This window comes from Coturnix japonica, chromosome 4, assembly GCF_054131305.1.
Source record: "Coturnix japonica strain WE chromosome 4, WE-NBRP24, whole genome shotgun sequence".
NCBI classification, from domain to species: Eukaryota; Metazoa; Chordata; class Aves; order Galliformes; family Phasianidae; genus Coturnix; species Coturnix japonica.
In genome coordinates this window covers 77,962,382-77,978,867 of record NC_140666.1, presented here as the reverse complement: position 1 = coordinate 77,978,867, position 16,486 = coordinate 77,962,382, and the positions used below count along the sequence as shown (strand labels likewise).

At 41.3% G+C, this 16,486-nt stretch overlaps 1 protein-coding gene across 2 annotated transcripts in view; it reads left to right on the top strand.

The window, feature by feature from the left end:
• Window positions 1-1,725: 1,725 nt before the first annotated feature.
• C1QTNF7 (C1q and TNF related 7) overlaps window positions 1,726-16,486 on the top strand; it is a 41,844-nt gene continuing 27,083 nt past the window's right edge. The window contains exon 1 of one of the 2 annotated variants that reach the window (XM_085545730.1): window positions 1,726-2,193. The gene's annotated coding sequence lies outside the window, so the exon portion shown is untranslated. Of the gene's footprint in view, window positions 2,194-14,215; window positions 14,477-16,486 lie in introns of those variants that run through there. The other variant, XM_015862620.3, reaches the window with a different exon arrangement.

The window sequence follows — 16,486 nt, the reverse complement described above, 5'->3', positions numbered from 1 at the left end:
TTACTCTCATCATTGGTAGCAATATTTTGTCTATATTGATTGAATGCACAGAATCCTGTTATTAATTAAAAAATTGAAATATTTAATGCATAGGTTGCTACGAAGCTAATGCCTCCTATTTATTTCCATGAAAACTACAACAGATACACAGATCACAATAACACTATTTGATAGAACAAATTCTCAACTACAAACACTATTTTTTCAACACAGTCACCACCATTAGCTCTGCATTTTTGCCTGAGATGAACAAGAGCCTGCATGCTGCACTTGTAAAAATATCTGCCAGTGGAGGTGGTCTGTTGTAATTGTCACCACTGCTGAAATGCACCACTCACTGCCTCACTGAGCTCACATCCACTATTCAGCCTCCATAAATATTCAGCAATCATCAATGAATGTCAAGGGGGGCATTTTTTGTTTTCCATTTGGAGGAATTCAGTGACATACCTTTGCTTCATCCACACTTCCATGTCAAGAGCCATTTCCTCAGAGTGCCCCTCTGCTGCCATCTGCTGCGTGGCAATAAAATGTAACAGAACGGTGGTGGGAAGGTTCAACTTCTATTGCCATATCACCAATATTTGCCTCTGATGTCATAGGCCAATATAATAAAATAGGAGGCATTACTTTTGCAGCAGCCCTTGTATTTCATTGAATATGAAATTAGTGAATTAGAAAATCTGAATGAACAGTTTGCATTTTGACTTTAGCTGGTTTTCACATGTAAGATTGATTTCCTCTTTCAGGTGCATCAAACACTTTTAAAATTCAGTCTAATTCAGTCTAATGAGCTCATCTTAGCATATGTTAATTTTGCAAGAAAATATGGCTGACAAAGCAAAAGTCACTCACTAATGACATCAGTAATCCTTATGCCATGTTAGCATGAACAGATCTGTTACATAGACTTCCAAAAGTGCTCAGTATTCCAGTTGGTTATTCATGATCCACATTTCAAGACAGTACCCAGCATAAGCATCTACAGAAGTATGCTGTCGTACTAACATGGAATTTGGGTGCTCAGAAACTGAAATTTCCAAAATCACACTGTATTATAGTTTGGGTCCATATATTGATGCCTTTTTGTTTGCTTATTTTTAGCTGTTCTGCAGAGAACTCATATTTGTAAAACGGGAACTTTTTTAAAGTCGTAAATGCACATCATGTGGGTCAGCTGAGGCTGGTTGAAATAAATTCCTCACAAGGAGGAATTATTCTCCTTCCACATGAGCTTAAACAGCTCTTCTGCTTGAGTCATATTTCACATGCGCCACTACCTTAATATGAGCAAAGCAGAACAGTCATCTCCAGTATGTCGATGCCTTTGGAAGTCATGCCTCTATTATTTAAAGCTTGGTGGTGTCTCAGAAGATAGGATATCTGCCATGACTTTCTTTTGAAAATCTCTAAAATCACAGGGGACACATTTAGGTTCTCAGTTCCAGCTCTGTGAGAGGAGCACCCTGCACTGCAGCAGCAGCAGAGGAAGCCCAGGAGAAAGTCCCTGGTCCTGTCCCCAAAGCCTCAGAGCAAGGATTCCTGCCTCAGAAAGTATGGGGAGCCTCCCTTCGGATCTGGGGAGCAGGCTCTTTTGGCAGCTCTGAGCACTTGGTGCATTTGAGGCTGTTGCTTCTTCCTTCACTTTGAGGCAGATGGTGCTCCTCCCAAATCCCACGCTGAGGGGATGACATGCCAGAAAGAGTATGATTTTTTTCCTTTTCTGTGTCTTTACCGAGGAGACGACTTAGCTGATAATGCTTTCCAAAGATGATATAACATTACCTCGGGGAGGCTGTGCCCCATGTCCGGCTAGGAATCTGTCCCACCTCTTCAGTCCAGAGCACTCGCTTGCTCGTTGCTCTGCAGTATACATTGAGCTCCTTCCAGCAGGAGTTTTATAGCAAGCAGACAGTTGCTTTAAATTAGAAAAGTTGGCAAGTGTCCGAGGAAAGGAGTGGGAGCTTATTTAGCTGAGACAGGCAGTTACAAAGCTCAATACAAGAGCATCAAGCTTCAAATAAGTTTTCGTGAAGTACATTATCTGTCATCGAGGCGTTCAAATTGGCTTTAACGGATCTGGAAATACCAACAATTACCTGTTGGCTTCAATTTACAGCTCTTACTGCACGACCCAAAAGGAAGGTGTTGCTTTGCCTGGAAAAGATAGGTGTCATCTGCTCGAATGTAAAGGTAAGTTGCAACAGATTCTGTTTTCTTATTCTGACTTCTTTTCAAAGAAGGGAAAATAACTTTCAGAAAAAAAATGCAGGTTTTTGCTGGGATACAGGATCTCATTAAAAGTCCATTGCAGAAGTTCTTCTGTTAAATTTCTTTACGTATCTTGAAAGAAAGAAAGACTTTGACATGTTTGCACATAACCTTCCTGTCAGAAATTACCAGACAGAGTTTTTAAAAGTCAAGGACAATTTTCTGGTAAAAATATCTTTATAAACGTCCACCTTTCACAAGGCTTAGGGTGATGTAACTGCTTAAGATCTTTTGAAACATTTCTTTCTGTTTAGCTTTAATCTTGCATTCCATCAACCCAAAATAGAGATTATAGGCTTTTTCCCTCGTGAATGGTTCCAGCATCATTCCAAGTATTCACTTGGACCTTTGTTGCTATGGTTTCATAGAAAATTGTTTTGCAAAAAAAAAAAAAAAAAAAATTGTAAATACCGAGTAAATCATTTTGCTTCAGGGTTCTGCTTTGGCAAAGTTAATCTCTCGGTTTTAATTTATTAAGCCCACACCAAGAAAATATCCATTTGTTATTCCGGTGGGACGTTAATTCTGTTGCGGTTTTCCTTCCCAAGGTCATTTAACTTTTTGTGTTTCCACTGCTACTGGCAGCATGCTTGGAGGCTGTGTCCTACATACAGGGGAGAGAGTGGGTGTTGTTAAATAGAGTGTAAGTGATTGAACACAACCATGGTCTGAGTAGGTGAGAGTGTAAGTGGATAAGCAGTTTCTTGCTCTCTCTTTTCCCCTGGGTCTCTGGTTACCATTATTCAGATGAAAGTGAGGCAATGCTTGCTTGCATGCCAGAGCTGCCCAAAACATGATACTCACAATGGTGGCTAGTATTTCTAACCCACTCACTTTCAAGGAAATGATGAAGATTTTCAGGCTGCTGAAGTTTTAGGAAAATATGGGCGTGAGCACAGCATTACACAGCCATTAGAGCTGTGCAGGCTAAGGTAATTTGCTATGACCAGCTCTTCTGGTGAATGGAGAAACAGCAACATGCTTCAGAAATCACACAACCACAGTGCGCAGTGAGTTAAAGAGACAACCCACCTTCTTCCTGCAATCCCCTGTTCTCTCTGTTCTCACTGACTTAGATTCAGCTGTGCTACTGGAGTGGGGTTTTCCTTTCAGAGTAGGTGGAAATGCAGGGCTGCCCCACTGAGCTCCCATACAGCCCAGTCTGCAGCTGTGTACCCATGGACACATGCTCCACCTAAGGAATCTATTGAAGAGCAGAGAAACATGGAGTGGAAAGGGCAGGGGAAATGGTGTGGAAAGGCAAAATTGGATGCAGAGGAGCTGATATGCCTGGCACACTGGAAAGAGGGAAAATTCTGAGAGCCTATTTTCCTCTGAGAACTCCTGAGTTAAATTTTGTGCCAAGTGGGAACCCTACCATCACCATCCTTTCTGAGCTGCGGAAAGGCAGGACTGGAGGTGTGTCCAACAGAGATCAGAGGGGCAAAGACTATACAGCTGAGGGCAAAGGAAGTTCATTCCCCTTCCTCCATGGCTATCTATTCCTTATCCTGGAATTCATATTATTTCTTAATCTGTTATGCAAATTATTTCATTTCCACTGTCATCTCCACATTTCACTGTTGTGATTATGTGTGGTTGCAAGGTGAGAAGGTGGACAAAAATCCACACAGGAACGGTGCCCTGAGGTCTGGCTTGAGTGTCCCTTTCAGTGTGATGGAGCTGACATAACCTTAATTCTCTGTAGTATGTCCACTCACAGGTATGTCATGTGCTGGAAAGCCTAATGTTCAAGGTCCTTACACCAGTGCTATGGCAACATTACACATACTGTCACTGAACAATGAAATAAAATCCATGTTCCCAAAGAGACACACTGCAGATGATAAAAAGCAGAAAACTTAACCTCAGATCTCACCTTCTGATTCCTGCAGGTTACTTATCACAGATACAAGAAAGGTCAAACCCCACTTTTAACTGCTGATGTGGATTTTTTGTTAGTTGAAAGGACAGCAAAGCAGTTATGTGATTTCCTTGGCAGAAAACACTACACACTCAGCAAGCTTGTCTTTTGTGTTCAAACAGGAAGAATAAAGGCTGCATTTGAGATAATTACTGGGCATACTTAGATCTTAATGATGGGCATCAGGCTGCAACTGTCAGCAAAATGTTTTCATCTCCGCACATAGAGTCTCTAAATTAAAGAGGTGCAGATATATAAAGTAGTTTCTTTCTCTTTGGAGCTGAAAAATAAATCCAGATTAGTCTGATTTCACGATGCTGAAGTAAATTGTTCAGGTTCTTCATATATTAAGATTTAATTTTTAATTTGGAAAAGCAGTATGGATCTGGTTTTAGGTGTCTAGTCCTTATACTGGATGTGAATTGGAAAGCTCATAGTAATGAATGCAGTACTGTAAAGGACCTGACTCAGTTCTTCAGAGGGGTTTTACAGTTTCACTAAATGTTGAGCAAGAGGGGGTAGAATCATAAGATTAAATAGTCTGCACAGTTCTGTCAGGTGTAAGCCTTGGGAAGGGTGGAAGTGTTAAGTATATAACCAGATCTTACTACAAATAATAAAGGGATTTAAAGGGAAAGATTAGGCTGTACATAATGGGAAAATGCTGCTGGCAGTGAGAGGTGTGGTGTTATAAAACAATCTGAGGGAAAGAGGGGAAAAGTCTCAGTGCCTGGGATGTTTCACTTTGTCTGGGCAAACCTTGAAGTCTGTGGGGAGCAATCTTTCCAAGGCCGATAGATGTGAGAGTCCATATGTTGCGCTGGCTTCAATTTATTGGCTTGCAATCAGTCTATCTACTGGATTTGTCTTCCTCATCTGTATAGCATCTCTCAGCCTCAAGCGTGGTGCAGCCTACAGAAGTGCAGGCCAAGTCTCCAATGAGATTTAATTGAGATACTTGGCTGTGTTTGGACACTGTCAGGCCACCCATCCTACTTTCAGCTTTATACTCTCTCCTCCCCATTTGGAGAGACCCCAAACTCAAAATCAGATGCCCTGCTATAAACAGGAACATCTGGTAAGAGTCTGAGGTTAAAGCTGGGGAAGGAAGGAAACAGTTCCATAGTGAGAAGCCTTTTAGGATATACTGCAACGCACTCTGGTTTATTTCTCTGAGTTTTTTTTATATTCTTTCAATAAATATATTTTCTTTCAGCAAAAATGATAGTGGAGGAGGATATTAATAAGGAAACAGGTCCTGAAATGCAGTTTAAAAAATGTGCAGTAAGAACAGGGAGTGATACTGCTATGAAAACAAGAAGGGCTCATAGGGCAGAGCTGAAGAGGTGTGTGTCAAGCCTGTTCACCCCACCTCTTTCCTGTTGTCCATTGGGCCTCATCATTGGCACCAGGCCAATGCGGGGGACCTGATTTAGGAGCTGCTGAGTGGGACCTCCCTTTTCTTTTTACACTTTGGGGGGGGAAAAAAAAAAAGGAAAAAAAAAAAAAAAAAAGGAAAACTTTTCCTGTGTTGGACCAGGAAAACTCTCCATTTTCTTCTTGGAGGGAGAACCTCCCTCCTGATGGAACACGTGCCTTCTGTTCTTGCTTGCTGTTAGGACTGAGGACCAAAAGTCTTTTCCCTTTTCAGCAGTCCATAAAAACTTGATGTTACGCCAGTCTTTTTAGCCCTGCGCTGATGTTCCTGCACAGCTCTGGTCTGCTGTGCTTTCGTGTACCCAGGGAATAATTCCACACCCTGACACAGCCAGGCTGTTGATTCATGTCCTTTTTCACATATATAATTTCTTTTCATTGTCACTAAACAGTAGAAACGTGTCTCTTAGGACTTGAGAAACACCTAAGTTAATTTCTGCATCCATTTCTCTTACTGGACACTATGATTATGTTTTGTTACAGAGCAATTGAGTCCTCTGAGACTTTACAAGGTCCAGTTATGCATGGAAATGCTCTGCAGGTTATCTGCCAGAGCCTGAACTTTTTTGGCCCTAAACCACAAGAACAGTCTTTGATCAGAGCCCAACTTTAGAAACTCTCACAGTTCCACACATATTTGTCTCCAATATGTCTTCAATTCTTCTACCCTTTTCCTGCCATATATGACCTATCTGGTATTCTCTTTTTTGTAGCCCTACAATTTTCCTGATGCTTCTATATACTCACTCAGGGATTCCCCCTTCACCACATCCTTGAGGGAGCTCTGGAGAAGAGATCCTGTTGGCATCCACTCCTTCCTGAAGCCACGGTGGTCACTGGGCAACCCAGTAACCCCTGCTCAAATAATATGGGAAGGCAATGTTGCTCTCAAGCTTCCAGTTGGCCAATTTCCCAATGGCTGGGAGGAAGACCCAGGCTGCTTTGGCCTCTTGTGAGTTGCTGTTGTTGTTATTCAGTGCAGGAGTTCCTGCTAGAAAGTAGCCAGCATGTCTTGAACACCAGCTTTGAGGAGGGGCAGCAAGAAGTTGTTCCAAAGAGAGGTAATGATTTTTGAATGGGAATAGGAAGGTCTATGTTCCTGCAAAGCAATTCCCATAAAGTCTCAGAGTGCAGGTCTGCTCCTAGAGGAAGAAAATTTTCATTTTTATCCTCAGTCATAAAGGAAAAGAAAGGAAACAAATAAATAGAATACACTATTCAACTTTATTTCAGTATTATCTGAATGTATATATTAATGCCCCCTGTAGACATGCAAAGATCAAATTCCCCCCTGGTGCACTGCAGTATTTAAAAGTGCAGCATGGGCATTCAGACAGGAAAATAGTCTAAGCACAACAACAAGTGGTTCTGGCTATCTGTGAAACATGACATCACACCTGCCTCTCCCTGCCCTCCACCCTCTGAGAACAGGTTCCCCCAAGGGTCTCTTTCACGCTTGGGTGGCTGAGTGATGCATTTCAACATCTTTTAAACTTTATAGTGGGGTTATACTGCTTTATGTGGGCTCAGCTGTGGCTTTCTAGACTTCTTTAAGCAGAACTGTGATTGAAAACTCCTGTAACTGGCATTTCTCAGATAGAAATAAGCTTACGTTGCATCACAACTCAATGATGCCTCCTAAATCTCCAGGAGGCGCCCAGCTCATCATACCTGCACTGTACAACCAACAAGCAGTGACTCTGCTAGGGGTTTCTTGAACTGACATAAAGAGACCTAATGGGTTATTTGGAAACCTTGGATAAATGCAGATTATACTCAAACCTATCTGGAAAAGACAGCCAGGCATAAAAGTAGGGCATTTTAGGAGCAGGAGCTGTCTGCTGGAAACCTCTTGGCATCAGTTGCTCCCTTTCTCCAGGCATGCTCTGTCCTTGCAGTCTAGGGCTGTGGACTGAGAGTTTTGATTGTCAAAAACTGGATCAAAAACCTGACAAGTGTGTGTAAAACATCTGTTTCTGCTGTCCTAGTAAAACTCTGCAGTGAGATCCAGGCATCTTCAGAGAGGCCACATAAGGGGATGAAAGGATTGGGTTTATCATGGGTGCAGCTCCACTGATGCCCAGGTTATATTTGGTTTGCTGCCTCTGGCAGGATTTTGCCCAAGCTTTCCACTTCTGCAGCCAGTGGCACACACCAAGGGGGGCTGTTCTCATACCTCCTGCATGAGGTGGAAGCCCGTGCAAATGCTTTAACACAGTGCACCTCCTGGCCATTTTCAGCCTGTTTCAGGGATCTGGAAGTTGTATCATCCCTCAGGAGATATGCCAGGGTTGTAAAACATCTTGGTCCTCTAAACTGGCACCTTTTCCCTCATCACAGGGGATGGTGGGACAGTGCTCTCTGCATGCGATCAGTGCCATCACTGCTTATGCTTGAATGACCTCTGTGATTATTCTGGAACAAGGTCTGGATTCCTTGTGATTAAGACTAGATGATCCCATAGCAGAAACAGTTTTCCTCACATGGAACAATTGCCAAGATACCCTTAAAAGGCAGGATCTGCCTAGTACACTCTGCTGGAAACCTTCACCACTGCTGCAGCCTGCCTCAGACACCAGCCAGGCACAGCTCTGCAGCAGCCATGGGCCTCCTCTACCCAGGGAAAGGCCTAATTTTCCTGGCCTTCACAGTTGGAAATGGGCAGGACCATGCCCAGTCCCTGGGACCCAATCCCCTCCAGCATCGCAGCAGCTCATCCTGCAAGTTTGCTTTACGTGCTTCCTTCCCAGTGTGTCAACGGAAGCAGATGTTTCTAATTTATTACTAAAAACAAACAATCCTAAAAATATGCAGCAGTGGGGGGAGAGTCGAGAGGGGGCTTCCACTTAAAGCTCATTTATAAATTGGATAATTAATGTTAATTTGTCTAGAAATGAAGTAAATGTGTGTTACCAGCGCTTCCTCCTTGTCATTTTTGCAAACCCTTGATACTACTCAACAAGATCTTTGAAACCTGAAGTAATGAAACACCTTCCTGTTCTGCTGGCCAAAAGTGCCTGGCACTGCTTCCTTCAATCAGTAACTATAATATTTATCTATTTAGACCGTAGGAATGTTATTTTTGTCTAACAGGCACTTCAGCCCTCTGTCTCGTCAGTGTCAAAAGCAGGCCTGAATGTACAGCCCTTCTCGCTCCTGAAGACATTATTTCATCCCCAGCTGTCTGAGAGCAGGAAAACAAAGTGCCCAGGGAAACACAGAACATTACTGGTATCACCTGTAAAAAGAAGCACGGTCCGCAGGTTGAGGAGGTGATTCTTCCCCTCAGCTCTTCTTTCAACAGACCTCTCTGGAGTGCTGCATTCAGCCCAGGTTGGAACCATATGATCTTTAAGGTCACTTCCAACCCAAAACATTCCATGATTCTCTGATATGGTAGCAGTGTTGCAAACCTCAGTTAACCTCAGAGAGCCTGAGCATTTGCATTTACATGGAATCTTCCAGCGTACAAACAAAATATGTACCCTACTTCTGCTGACACCTGCTTCACACCATCCTTCTCTGCTGCGTTTGTTTCATTATTCATTATAAAAGCCTCTTTTTCAAGTAGCTTGGCACCCAGTTACACCATGTCTATCATGCACAGGCAGCATTGAAGTGAAAGTAAATCTTCATAGTTGAGGTGCTCCAGCCCTCTGATTGTTTTTGTGGCCTCCTCTGGACCCACTCCAATAGCTCCATGCTTTTCTTGTGCTGGGGGCCCCAGGCCTGGGTGCAGCATTCCAGCTGGAGCTTCACAAAGGCAGAGTAGAGGGGGCCAATCACCTCCTTTACCCTTTTGGCCATGCCTCTTTAGATGCAGGCAAGGATAGAGGTGGCCTCCTGGGCTGCCACCTTACAATGCAATGGTAGTAAGGCTGTGGAGCGATGCTTCAATGACCAGAACTCTTTTCAGCAATGTCTTCTGTGGAGGGCATTGTTTGCTTGATGTTCCTAACCACTTGGTCTCTGATGAAGTAGCAGTACCTTGAAATGAGTTTTGCTTTCAGGTGAAGATAAGCCTCACAATGAGAGAATGAGACTGTTCTTGCTTCTAAGCATCTAGTCTTCATCCATACCTCTAAAAGGCAACACAATTTATTGCAGAATCCTGTCTGACCTTTGAATGGAATTGCATAGCTCCTGACAGGCACATTCAGAACATTGGTATGTGATGGAGATGCGCTTCTGGTGAATTTAAATGGTATATGTTTTCGTTCTTAAATTATATACTCAATGAAGCATTCAAAAACAAATGTTCAGCCCCTATGAGGTCTGATAAAAGCCCTAAAGATGAGCTTTGATGTAGTTATAAATAGCTTTATGTGTATATATATATATATATATATATGCTTCTGCACATTTTTGAGCCAGAACTCCAGCTGGTGTCAATTCAATTATTCAGCCTTTACAGACCATACAGCTGTAACAACTTATGTTAGCTCAAGATCTGTCCATTCAGGTTTCAGGACTGAGAAGTTGTGTGGACTAGATGGGGTATACTATGGGTTCAAAAACGAAATGCCAGAATTCTTTCTTTTTAACACGTAATTTAAAGCCTCAAGAGGGATTTGCAACTCTTGAGTTCTTGACTTTCAATCACTAGTTCAGATACTAGCTGAGACCACATGAATGAGTGGCATTTTGTCTCCCCTTAATTGAGATGTAGCTACAGTCATGACTTTGCTGGCTTGGCCGGTCAGGGCAGGTATGCAGTATGATTTTGAAGACAGGGGAGTGGTAGTATGGAGGATCCGCATCCACATATGTTTTGAAAAAGAACCCTAAATGGATAGCTGCAGGAAGCAGAAAAAGTCTAGTATAGATCAGCGACCCACACTATATTTTATTTTTCCTCAGATACAACAGATATTGTTGCCTAGCTACATGTAATATATTAGAGGGAACCATGCTCAAATAGTCATATGCACCAAAAGCAAGATGTAAGATTGAAGTGAGAGTGCCATGCATATAAAGCAATTATTTAAACACTTTCATTTTAGTTTCTGTATTTCAAGACTATCTTGTCTTTCAGTTTGTTACAAGCCCTCCTTATGTATGAACAGAATTTCAAAATATTGATCCCAGATGTCTTTAGTATGTTTTTCCAGGCCTGCAATTTAAACAACTTACAGCAGCATTCGCCTTCATATAGTTTTTGATCATTATAGAATGAATTCTCACTGGCAGCAGTGGAGCTCACGATGACCTTTCCTGGTTTTCAACACCAGGTTTTACTTGTTTGGATTCCATTCCGGATTGTCAGATGTGCTGTGTGTTAAAGAAAACCACTCATTTGATGATGTGTAGTACAGCTGCCTACCACATGTACAGCAGCAGCATTAGCACTTCTTAACTTTCCCCCTCTTTCAGCTCCAGCCCTGGAATCCATTCCATAGCTATAGCATCTTACAAGTGCTGTGTAACTTTGACCCTTACCTCAGAAAATGCTCCTTAATAGCAGGCTGGCCCACAGCCTTCCTCTAGCTTCTATATTTAAAAGAAAGAGGAGTGTCCAGCAGGTAGAAAGCCAGACTGGGAGATGAATGCTCAGTTTCTTTCCCTGCATAATCTGTGATCTGTGGCAAATAAGGTCATCCTTGTGCCCTAGATCCATGTCTGTAAAACAAGATACTATTTTATGATGGATAAGTATAATCAAACAATCAGTTATGCAGTAAGTTTGCAATCAGCTGGGATAAGGTATGCAAAATGCCTCTGGATTATAATCATTTAAACACTGATCTCAAGCGTAGTGATCATGGCCCACTTGAAACGGCCTGCCTCTGTCACAGATCAACTACATCATGATGCACTGAACTCATTCAGTGCAGCTCTGTGTCTTCACTAAAAGTACGTGTGGCCTCAATCTGATCCCTGAAACTGTGTAAATGCTTTTAGGTAGGAACAAACCTCCAAGGAGCCAATGCAACCCTGAATCAATGACATATTCAGATGAACCACCTACAGGTATTGGAAATTGACTGCATTGGGAAATAAGCTCTATAGTTCACATTTACCTGCCATGTTATCTGACATGGCCACAGGTTCAATGTTTCAGCCCTTCTGGCCCAGCTTTTACAGGCAAGACTGAAACTGAGCCTAGTGTTTCCTACTGACTGTGCATGTTGTATATCTCACTAAGTAGCCAACTTAAAAACATTGCAATGCAACACTGGAAATAATCATAGAATGGTTAAAGTTGGATGGGATCTCTGGAGACATGTGTGGTCCTTAGTTTGCAAACTGTTATCTTAACTCCTATATAAATCTATGTCAGTGAATTTATATACAATATGCAGTAAAGTCAAAGATATTTTCAGTGAGGGAACAGCATGCAGAGGCCACTGCTGTTTCCTTTTGTGACATATGATTACAAGTGGCCACAGTAAATCATGATGTCTTGACATTCCCACAGCTTAGATGGCTGTGTTAGGGCTGAAACAGGCTGGGGTGAAATGCCATAGCCCATACATGTGATGCTGCAAGTGCACTGCCCCTTGGCTTGCCGCATCTTCTGGGTAATGTCAAGTCCTAGGGTCAGAAGCAGAACTATACCTGAAAATAATTATCTTACACTCAGATTAGTGGTGTATACTGAAAATATCGCTACGAACACAAGATTTGGTTCTCAAAAGTTAGGCGTATATTCTGTTTTCTCAAAAGACAACACAAAAAAACAGGTGATAGATCATGAGCAGGTTTTGGAGTTTAGCCTTTTGTGATTATGGTCAGAAAGCTTGGGTGGGATTCCAGTGCTCCATTCATGCCTTCTGCAACCTGGGTGTGTGTGAACAGTCCTATGTGCCAAGCATTGTTCTTACAAACCAGGTCATGAGACCTCTGTATCATCAAAGCAAGTTAAAAGGAAAAAAATCTCAACTATTTTCTAAAAATAGAAAACCTCACCTATGAGAGAAGGGAGAAAATGCTTATTTGCTGGCAGGCTAGTGGGGAGGGAAGTGGTCTGTCATAGTAATTTACAGTGGCTTGTCAATCAGGAGAAGGTAGAGACATGGGTTAATGTACACGTGACAATGAAATTGGTGAAGTCTGTGCAAGGCCCAACCCAGATATTGCATGTTCATGGTAGTCCACCACGCCCAACCTGAGATCTGCATGTATTCTTTGATGGAAATTCATATTATGAAAACACAAGTGGAGAAAGCAAAAGGGAAAACTGCAGCTGTTGAAAAGAATTAAAATGAGTTTACAGTACACTTTGAGTTTCGGCATTTGACAAAGAAGTGGATATAAATGGAAACTAAACTGAAATTGAGTGAGGTTCCCCTCAGTGAACACAGTATATCACTGCTACTAGTCAGCCACAGCTGGGAGACTATTTATCAATAAACAACTCTGAATTGTCCACATGTTTCAGTGACGTGGTAATCCTGAAAACAAACCAAAACAGAACAAAACAGTAAAGTTGGATTGAAGTCTGGGGCTCCAAAAAACCAAAAACCTGAAAAAACAAATTGTAAATGTGCAGGAGATCATTCAAGTGCATTGGCACACAAAAGGAATAACACAAGGGACAAAAGATCATCTGGCTATTTTTCATTAAAGATACTTTTCTTAAGCTAGGAATCCTAATTAAAAGTTTTGGGGGCTTTTTTAATTTAATCCTTGTATTTTACGAAGCCAGGAATTTTGCTTTTACAGAACCTTAAGGTTTGATTTCAGACTGTTTCCTTTTTTCACTCGTTTGCAGCTGAATACAAATGAGGATGGAGGTTTTATTCCTTTCTTATCTCTTTGCTATTCCTTTTATTCTGCCTAAAATGCTGTTTTTTTTCATCCTTTCCACAGAATCTCTGTTCTCATTGTCTGGGATTTCAATGACTATTTTTAAAATAATGTTTTTATTCTTGCAAATATAATTTTACAATGGAGCAGGGAGCTGCTTCTATGCTGAAACTTTTCATCTGCCTGCTTTAAGCTACACCATTAACTTTTCCTATTTGTCCAAGTATTCATTCTACAGAGAATTTGTTCCCAAAGTTAAACTCGTTACATTATGAACTTCAGTAATTTTAGGCAGACCAAAGGAAAGTGAGAGAGAGAAAAAAAATAATGAAGTAAACAAATATTTCAAAGGATGAAAAAATCTGGAAAAAAACAAAACAAAAAACCATTTTGCTTGCCAGTAATTCAGTGCATTTATGATGTCATAAATGCTCGGTTTTATTTTGGGTTACATTTTCTGGCTGAGATACAGAGATTCTCAGAAAACTGACATTTGAAATAGAAAGTCAGCAGTAACCTAATTTGGAATGTAATGAACCTAAGTAGAGGGGACAGAACTGAAAGCGCTGCCACTCGGGAGTTGCGAAATGCAATAGAAAAGCCTGTCATCTTTGTTTTATTCTTAAAATATGTGAGCAAAATAAACGCTGGAAACATGAATTGTGTTTTCATTTTGCTCTGCCTCTGCTAGACGCGTTGTTCACATACCCTACCAATATATAACATGACATGCCATGGTGTCTGCACTCAGATCCTTCACTCTTATGTTACTGCTCAAGTATGCATTCATAAAAGAGCCAACAGATATAGTAGATTTATTCTAGTTGTTGAGGTCAAGGGCTCCATTCTTTTTTTGGATTCAGCTGAGAGGGAACTTTCCTCAGTAACAACAGATAGACTTTCTGCTTTGCAGTCCACTCTCAGTGTGCAGCACTGATAAAGAGAGTATTTTCAAAGGACAAATCAGGAGATTATCTATCAGTAAGAAGTACCAGTGTGTTCTCCAGTGCCAAAACTAGAGGATTTTCTGCAAAGCACAGTATCTGCATCACTGTAATTCAGAGACTGCAGCAGCTGGAAGTTCTTGCAAGTCATGTAAGTAAAAGGCTCTGCTTTGCTGGAGCAAACTTCATACAGCTCTTGTCTCGTAAAAAGTCTTCAATGATCTAAACTTGTGATGAGTGTCCTAATACTGGTAGTGTTGATTTATCTCACTGTGTCCTCTTGAATAATGCATGTGTGCAGGCACAATGAACAACTAACTTACTTTTCTAAATATGCTTTGCTCTGTAAGTGGCTCAGGCAGACTCTGCTTGCTCTTATGATCACTGGCAACCACAGTACTTACGATCAATGTGGAGAACAGTCTGATTTCTTATAGTTCTTGACACTGTTATTTCAAGAACAATGAGAAGCTGGCAGTGAAACACAAAGTCTGTGCAAAGGAAAACATGGAGCAGTCAGTGAACCTGAAACTGGTGTGCAGCCCCAAAGTTGAACTTGTTACTTTGTGGGAGTTTATATCCTCTCTGCAGAAGTTTAAGGGGTCACAGATTATGTGACAGAATGTATAATTCAGTTGGTTTATAAAAAGTTGTCTTGTTGATACTTAAATTAGTCACTCCTCATGTGGTTATTTGGGATTTGTTGCAGGGGATGGATCAACTTTCTCTGATCTTCACAACATGATTTTAAGATCACTGAGTATTTCCTTGTTCTCTATTCAGTTCATGTACACATTGCTTCAGCAAGAATAAGTAATGAAACCCGAAAGTTCTCATGTAGTTAGTAATGTTCTCATGTAGTCTCCCTGTTCCAATAGCTGCAGGTAGACTGGTAAACTTGAAAAGGGTGGCTGTTGTGCCAGGAAGGCTTGATTAGCTCCACCTGGACAGAGTAAGAAACGTAGTGGTTCCAGCTGCATGTACTCCAGGTTCCTTCCCAGTTGATTTCTGCTCAGAGCTTCAGCTTCCCTCCAGACCCACATTTCTGAAGGGTGCAAACTGCACACAAACCCACAGGGCAATATCAGTTTTATTTGAGCCACATGGAGAAAGGGACACAGCTGATTGAAGTCAATGACAAGGCATTTTTTGACTTCATAGACAGTTAAGCCTGGATGCTAAGATCATGAGGCAATTAATAGACCTACTGCAGTGTGGTGTGCTGTTCCTAGAGAAACAGAGATGTTTCCTCCCTGGGTGAGACTGAGGAATGGCTCAGCAGAGAGATTACTGTTGCGTGGAAATCATCATGTTTGGAAGGTATGTTGGCAGCAGTTATTTGGAGAACAAGAGGGCAGTGTGACAGCCAGATGCCCCTACTGATGGAGGAAGAAGTTGCTTTTCAGGAGTGTTTGGAAAGTGACAGAAAGCTAATTGGAAGTGGAGGCAACTCTTTTATTTTATTTTTTGCCAATTAAATCTTGGAGAAAATAGCAGTTTGTTATATTTTTGGAATTTATGTGTATTCATATATTCCATTAGTCTTTTGGCAAATGTGTCCTTTTAGCTCTAAAACTTCTTGAGCCTTTCATACATTTCTCTGCTTTGAAGCAACAGATGTCTGCAATAAGCAGATGGTTATGGCTTTCAGTGTGAACATCTTTAAATACTTTGTTGTGTATATTTTATGGGAAGGAATGTGCTCAGTCTTATTATACAGGACTAGTGCATTAAATGAAGAATATCCATGTCTGGATACGTATGTCACTTCCTAGCTTGCAAATCAATAAACTACATCTTTCAGGATTTTTTATTGTGAGATACTTTCACCCTATCATTCCCCTTGTGTTTTCAAGGCACTAGTCTGATGTGGGCTTGGTCAAAGCAAGTGAGCAACAAAAAAGGGCTAGAGGAGCTACCCAGGTCATGAATTGCATTCTCACTCTAATGCATATTGTGAGGAGACTGAAATCTTTCTCTTGTGAGATTTCCCAAAGGAAATAATGTAGCGCCTGTGAAAGTAACTGAGAAGAAATCTTTTGATCTTTCTTACACTAAAATTTCATTTTTTTTTTAAGAGGTATGAAATTTTATGTGCAGGAAATCTAAGAAAATAAGATTTTAGACCACAAATAAATCTGGTAATGCAAATGGAAAGAGT